Raw genomic sequence first — 8190 nt, 5'->3', positions numbered from 1 at the left:
TTTTTTTTTTGAGACAGGGTTTCGCTTTTGTTGCCCAGGCTGGAGTGCAATGGTGCTATCTCGGCTCACTGCAACCTCTGCCTCCCAGGTTCAAGTGATTCTCTTGCCTCAGCCTCCTAAGTAGCTGGGATTACAGGCATGCATGACCACGCTCGGCTAATTTTGTATTTTTAGTAGAGACAGGGTTTCTCTATGTTGGCCAGGCTGGTCTCGAACTCCTGACCTCAAGTGATCTGCCCGCCTCAGCCTCCCAAAGTACTGTGATTACAGGTGTGAGCCATCGCGCCTAGCTACACACCAGTAATTCTAACATTTTGAGACACCAAGGTGAAAGACTCACTTGAGCACAGGAGTCTGAGACCAGCTTGGGCAACACAGTGAGATCCCACCTCTACAAAAAGTTTAATCCCAGCATTTGGCAGGCTGAGGCGGGCAGATGGCTTTAGCACAGGAGTTCAAGACCAGCCTGGCAACATGGTGAAACCCTGTCTCAACAAAAAATGCAAAAGAAATTACCCAGGCATGGGGGGAGTGTGCCTGCAGTCCCAGCTACTGGGAGGCTGAGGTAGGAGGATGGCTTGAACCTGGGAGGCAAAGGTTGCAGTGACCTGAGACCATGCCACTATACTCCAGCCTGGGCAACAAAGCCAGAACTTGTCTCAAAACAATATAAATACAAATACAAATACAAATATAAATATAAATATAAAAATAAAAATTAACTGGGCATGGTGGCACATGCCTGTAGTGTCCCACCTACTCAGGAGGCTGAGGTGGGAGGATTACATGAGCATGGGAAGTCGAGCTATAGGGAACTGTGATAGTGACAAATCCAGGCTGAGTGACAGAGTGTGACCTTATCTCAAAAAAAATTTTTTTAATAAAAAAGGTAAATCAAAATGTTTCAAAAGAAAACGCTTATAACCCCAGTACTCTGGCTGAGAAAGAAGGCAGGGAGGAAGGGAGGAGTGCTTGAAGACAGGAGCTCTGAGGCCAGCCTGGGCAAAGAAGTGAAACTTTGCCACAAAAAAAAAAAAAGGAAAACAAAAAAATAAATATAGAGACAGTAGACTTTTTCACCTTATAAATTCTTGACTATAAATTATACAAAAATTAGGCCGGGCGTGGTGGTTCACGCCTGTAATCCCAGCACTTTGGAAAGCCAAAGCGGGTGGATCATGTGAGGTGAGGAGTTTTCCACCAGCATGGCCAACACGGTGAAGCCCCAACTCTACTAAAAATACAAAAACTACCTAGGTGTGGTGGCAGGTGCCTGTAATACCAGCTACTTGGGAGGCTGAGGCAGGAGAATCACTTGAACCCGGGAGGCAGAGGTTGCCAAGAGCACACCACTGCACTCCAGCCTGGGCGACATAGTGAGACTATCTCAACCAAAAAATAAAATAAAATAAAATCATAAATTATACAAAATTGTAAGTGAACACTTTTATTATACTTATTTTTCTGAGACAGGTTCTCACTGTGTCACTCAGGCTGGAGTACAGTGACGTGATCATGGCTCACTGCAGCCTCTCCCTCCTGGGTTCAAGGAATTCTCATATCTCAGCCTCCCACGTAGTTGGGATTACAAGCAAGTGCCAATACGCCCGGCTAATCTCTTTTGTTTTTTGCATATTTAAAAGACAAAGTTTTGTCATATTGGCCAAGCTGATCTCAAACTCTTGACCTCAAGTGATCTGCCCACCTTGGCCTCCCAAAGTGCTGGGATTACCGGCACGAGCCATCACACCTGGCCTATTATGATATTTTAATGACCATAAAAACGTGGTGTAACTATATAAAACTATATTTAACTAATAGCTAAAATCTATGCCACAATTCAAGAGATCTGTGCTTTACGGATTAAAAATATAGCTCAAATTAAATGAAATGGTGAATAATTTCCACATTAAGAAGGTAAAAGCAACATAAACTGAGCATCAGATAGGTGAAATAGGATGAAGTGTTACTAGAAACACTCATGCATTTTTTTCTTTAAAAACTATTACTACAAAATAATATACTACAAAGAACCACATGGTATCAAACATTAAAAAGAGAGACAAAAAGCAGAATGGTGGTTGCCAAGGAAAGAGGGACAACGAATGGAAGTTATTGTTTAATACATACAGAAGTGAGCATAGTTTCCCCATCCCATAATCCCAAACCTTTGGGAGGCTGAGGCAGGAGGATCACTTGAGCCCAAGAATAGAAGACCAACCTGGACAACATAGTGAGACCCTATCTGTTAAAAAAAAAAAAAGTAGGCCGGGCGTGGTGGCTCAAGCCTGTAATCCCAGCACTTTGGGAGCCCGAGGTGGATCACCTGAGGTCAGGAGTTCAAGACCAGCCTGGCCAACATGGTGAAACCCTGTCTGTACCAGGAATACAAAAATTAGCCAGGCATGGTGGTGGGCTCCTGTAATCCCAGCTACTAGGGAGGCTGAGGCAGGAGAATGGCGGGAACCCGGGAGGCGGAGCTTGCAGTGAGCTGAGATCTGGCCACTGCACTCCAGCCCGGGCAACAGAGCGAGACTCCGTTTAAAAAAAATAAATAAATAAAAATAAAAAAGCAGGTATAATTGGCTCACAATTCCACAGGCTGTACAGGAAGCAGGATGCTGGCATCTGCTTAGCTTCTGGGTCAGTCTCAGGAAACTTACNAGTCCCAGCTACTCGGGAGGCTGAGGCAGGAGAATGGCGGGGACCCCGGGGGAGGAGCTTTCAGGGAGCTGAGATCTGGGCACTGCACTCCAGCCCGGGCAACAGAGCGAGACTCCGTTTAAAAAAAAAAAAAAAAAGTAATAAATAAAATAAAAGTATCCTGTAATCCCAGCACTTTGGGAGGCCGAGTTGGGAGAATCACTTAAGCAAGGGAGGCGGAGGTTGCAGTGAGCTGAGATCATGCCATTGCACTCCAGCCTGGGCAACAAGAGCAAAACTCCGTCTCAAAAAAATTTAAGAAGAATCATTAAGATCCCTTAGATCACTTGATGTCAGAAGTTCAGGACAAGAGTGGCCAACATGGTGAAATCACATCTCTACCAAAAAATACAAAAATTAGCCGGGCGAGGTGGCACGCGCCTGTAGTCCCAGCTACTTGGGAGGCTGAGGTGGGAGAATCACTTGAACCTGGGAGGCGGAGGCTGAAGTGAGCTGACATCACGCCACTGTAATAGAGTGAGACCCTATCTCAAAAAACAAATGAAAATCATTAAAATGGCATATTTTGTCATAGATATTAGAACATAATTAAATATAAATAAAATTTAAAAAAATAAATAGGCCAGGCACAGTGGCTCACGCCTATAAAACCCGCACTTTGGGAGGCCAACGAGGCAGGATCACGAGACCAGTAGTTCAAGACCATCCTGCGCAACATAGCGAAACCTCATCTATAAAACAAAATAAATTATAAAACAAAAATGAACCGTGTGTGGTGGCACATGCCTGTGGCCCCAGCAACTCAGGAGGCTGAGGTAAATGGGTTGCTTGAGCCTGGGAAGTTGAGGTTACAGTGAGCTGTGACCACACCACTGCACTTCAGCCTGGATGACAAAGTGAGACCCTTTAACCAAATAATTACACACACACACACACACACACACACACACACACACACACAAATACACAGAGAGAGAGAACGCGACAGAGAGACAGAGAGGTGGTGGGGAGAGGGACAGAGGGAGAGGCAGGCAAATAAAATTAACAATCAGCCAGGCACAGTGGCTCAAGCCTGTAATCCCATCACTTTGGGAGGATGAGGCAGGTGGATCACTTGAGGTCAGGAGTTTAAGACCAGCCTGGCCAACATGGTGAAACCCAGTCTCTACTAAAAATACAAAAATTAAGGCCAGGCGCTGTGGCTCACACCTGTAATCCCAGCACTTTGGGAGGCTGAGGCGGGCGGATCACCTAAGGTTGAGAGTTCGAGACCAGCCTGACGAACAGGGAGAAACCCCATCTCTAATAAAAATACAAAAAATTGGCCAGGCATAGTGGTGCCTGTAATCCCAGCTACTAGGGAGGCTGAGGCAGGAGAAGTGATTGAACCCGGGAGGCAGAGGTTGTGGTGAGCCGAGATCGCGCTATTGCACTCCAGCCTGGGCAACAAGAGCGAAACCCCATCTCAAAAAAAAAAAAAAAAAAAATTAGCTGGGCATGGTGGCAGACGCCTGTAATCCCAGCTACTTGGGAGGCTGAGGTGGGAGAATCACTTAAGCAAGGGAGGCGGAGGTTGCAGTAAGCTGAGATCGTGCCATTGCACTCCAGCCTGGGCAACAAGAGCAAAACTCTGTCTCAAAAAAAAAAAAAATTTAAGAAGAATCATTAAGATCCGTTAGAGTTCTTCCAAATTAAGCTGATACACTCTCCAAGTCAATCTGGTTATTCTGTGCTTTTTAAATATGTAGCTTTTCTGATCTCCTACTATTTTGGCCAACTCTATACCCAAATACATCCCAAATGCTACATTATAATGTCCTTTAAAAAAAAAAAAAAAAAGGCCAGGCGCGGTGGCTCACACCTGTAATCCCAGCACTCTGGGAGGCCGAGGCGGGCAGATCAAAAGGTCAGGAGATCGAGACCATTCTGTCTAGCACGGTGAAAGCCCGTCTCTACTAAAAATATAAAAAATTAGCCAGGTGTGGTGGCGGGTGCCTGTAGTCCCAGCTACTCGGAGGCTGAGGCAGGAGAATGGCGGAGGGAGGTGGAGGTTGCGGTGAGCCAAGCAAGATCATGCCACTGCACTCCAGTCTGGGCGACAGAGCGAGACCTCATCTCAAAAAAAAAAAAAAAAAGTACATTTGGGTGCAATTCTTATCCACTGATAATATTTTATCTTTGAAAATTCTATAGTGCTGATACCTCAAAATAGACTAATGTAGGCTGGGCATGGTGGCTCACGTGAATAATCCTAATACTTTGGGAGGCCAAGGCAGGCAGATCACGAGGTCAAGAGATCAAGACCATCCTGGCCAACATGGTGAAACCACATCTCTACTAAAAATACAAAAATTAGCTGGGCATGGTGGCATACGCCTGTAGTCCCAGCTCCTTGGGGAGCTGAGGCAGGAGAATCGCCTGAACCCAAAAGCCAGAGGATGAAGTGAGCCAAGATCGCGCCAGGGCACTCCAGCCTAGCGACAGAACAAGACTCCATCTCAATAAATAAATAAATAAATAAATAAATAAATAAATAAATAGACTAATGTAATAGGTGGGTATCTACTACAGTAGAATGAGACTTACTTCTCCTATAGAAAGCCTTCCCTTAATCCTCAGATTGATCTAAAATGTTCTCCTCAAACCATGCATGTAATCACTATTGCACCTCAGCATAATACTGACATGACTGATTCACATATTTTATGTGGGATATGAACTCCTTGTGGACAAGAACAGTGCTTATTCAAATCTATCACCGATATTCAGCAATGTGCCACCTGATAACGTAGGTAATCTGAATTTTCTCAATGGTTCAACTATGTTGACACCACTTAAAATTAGAGATCCACGCTACTCAGAAATACATACTCAGCAGGCCATAACAATAAAACATCTGTATAAATAATTTAAGGTCAATTTCTCAACAGATATTAAATTTGAAAAATGAAATCATTACCAAATATACGCTTAAGACAAACTTTTTTTTTTGAGACTGAATCTCACTCTTGTCACCAGGCTGGAGTGCAGTGGCGCAATCTCGGCTCATTACAACCTCCGCCTCCCATGTTCAAGTGATTGTCCTGCCTCAGTCTCCTGAGCAGCTGGGATTACAGACACGTGCCACCACACCAGGCTTATTTTTATATTTTTAGTAGAGATAGGGTTTCACCAGGTTGGCCAGGCTGGTCTTGAATTCCTGACCTTAGGTGATCCGCCCACCTTGGCCTCCCAAAGTGCTGGGATTAACAGCGTGAGCCACCGTGCCAGGCTAACAAAGTAACTTTTATTCAACCACTACAGGGACAGATGCTGAGAATGAAGTAGAAAACAGATGGCCAGGCATGGTGGTTCATGCCTATAATCCCAACACTTTGGGAGGCCAAGGCAGGCTGATCATGAGGTCAGGAGTTCAAGACCAGCCTGGCCAACATGGTGAAACTCCATCTCTACTAAAAATACACAAATTAGCTGGGTGTGGTGGCAGATGCCTGTAATCCCAGCTACTTGGGAGGCTGAGGCAGAAGAATCGCTTGAACCCAGGAGGCGGAGGTTGCAGTGAGCTGAGATCACACTATTGCACTCCAGCTTGGGCAACAGAGCGAGACTCCGTCTCAAAAAAAAAAAAAAAGAAAACTGACATTCAATTTTCCAATGGTAAAATATACATAAAAGCAGTGTAATTCCAGCACTTTGGGAGGCCACAGTAGGAAGATTTCTTGAGCCCAGGAGTTCAAGACCCACCTGGGTAACACAGGGAGACCTTGTTTATATTGTTTAAACATAAAAATAAAAAGGAATAGAGGGAACTCACAAACCTATCAAAGGTTCCAACCTATCATTAGTTCCAACAATGAAGTTCAACAAGATAAAAACCTCGGTCAGGCGCAGTAGCTCACGCCTATAATCCCAGCACTTTGGGAGGCCGACGAGGGTGGATCACAAGGTCAGGAGTTCAAGACAAGCCTAACCAACATGGTGAAACTCCATTACTACTAAAAACACAAAAAAATTTGCAGGATGTGGTGGCACACACCTGTAATCCCAGCTACTCAGGAGGCTGAAGCAGGAGAATCACTTGTGAACCCGGGAGGCAGAGGTTTCAGTGAACCAAGATTGCACCTCTGTACTCCAGCCTGGGTGACAGAGCAAGATTCCATCTCAAAAACAACAACAACAACAACAACAACAACAACAACAAAAACCTCTACAGATGTGGCAGAATAAAACGATACTGGCAGGGGCAAGGTCTATCCATGTATCAAGGATTCTTACGGCTTGCACACAAATGGATTTGGGATAGAAATGGACTTGGGATTGGCTCAAAAAAGCTCAGTAGCACAATCACCCAAATGAAAACATGAGAAACCAAAGTCAGGTAATGGAAAGTTGAAGATGGGGACAAGAAACTTCTTAGAGACATTTACTGCACCTTGACTGTATCTCCCATTCCGGAACCATCCTATAAACCCCCATGCTGAAGAGGCCCTGCCATAATTCATAGTGAGTATGGTTCTTAAACATTTGCTAAATGAAAAGCACGGGATGTTAAATACTTGTTAATTTGTATCGGAAAATCTAAAGAATAAAAAGGTAGCCGGATACAGTGGCTCGCACCTGTAATTCTAACATGTTGAGAGGCCAAGACAGGAGGATCACTTGAGGCCAGGAGTACAAGAACAGCCTGAACAACATAACAGAGCAAAACCCTATCTCTAGAAAATAATTAAAATAAAATTAGCCGGCCATGGTAGGATGTACCTCCCAGCTACCCAGTAGGCTGAGTCAGGAGGGCTAGCTGAGTCTAGGGCTACTTGCAGTGAACCATGATCACAGCCCTGTCTAAAAAAAACAAATATAAAAAAAGTAGCAAAAACTGAAATTTCCAGAGCTAGCAAAATGATGCCTTATATGAGTATCTCAACAGCTGAACACTCTAATTAGAGACTCTGGGGGTCAAAGTCAACTCTAACAGGCTGCCTCTACTCTCAACTGTGTGATCCAATTGCTTTTAATAAACAATTCTATCCCTGGCTGACTCTATTGGAAATTTGATCTTATTCTGGATACATGTAAGTGGCCTCACCCTACTTATTCGTAGCCCACCTAACATCTTGCCGAGCTGAATGAAACTTAGAAAAGATAAATCTAGGCCAGGCACAGTGGCTCACGCCTGTAATCCCAACACTTTGGGAGTCCGAGGCGGGCGGGTCATGAGGTGAGTTTGAGACCATCCTGGCCAACATGGTAAAACCCCATCTCTACTAAAAATACAAAAATTAGTTGGACGTGGTGGCACACACCTGTAGTCCCAGGTACTCGGGAGGCTGAGGCGAGAGAATCACTTGAACCCAGGAGGTAGAGGTTGCAGTGAGCCAAGAACACGCCACTGCACTCCAGCCTGGGCAACAGAGCAAGACTCCATCTCCAAAATAAAAAATAAAAAAATAGCCGGGCGCGGTGGCTCAAGCCTGTAATCCCAGCACTTTGGGAGGCCGAGACGGGCGGATCACGAGGTCAGGAGAT

The 8190-nt window shown here is 44.9% G+C and overlaps 1 protein-coding gene across 1 annotated transcript in view; it reads right to left on the bottom strand.

Annotated features, from left to right (window-relative positions):
• Positions 1-8190, bottom strand: part of SMARCC1 (SWI/SNF related BAF chromatin remodeling complex subunit C1) — a 198641-nt gene that overhangs the window by 157316 nt on the left and 33135 nt on the right.

The sequence above is a fragment of the Rhinopithecus bieti genome, unplaced genomic scaffold, assembly GCF_001698545.2.
Source record: "Rhinopithecus bieti isolate Rb0 unplaced genomic scaffold, ASM169854v2 scaffold_39746, whole genome shotgun sequence".
Lineage (NCBI taxonomy): Eukaryota > Metazoa > Chordata > Mammalia > Primates > Cercopithecidae > Rhinopithecus > Rhinopithecus bieti.
This window is presented reverse-complemented; position numbering and strand designations above follow the sequence as displayed.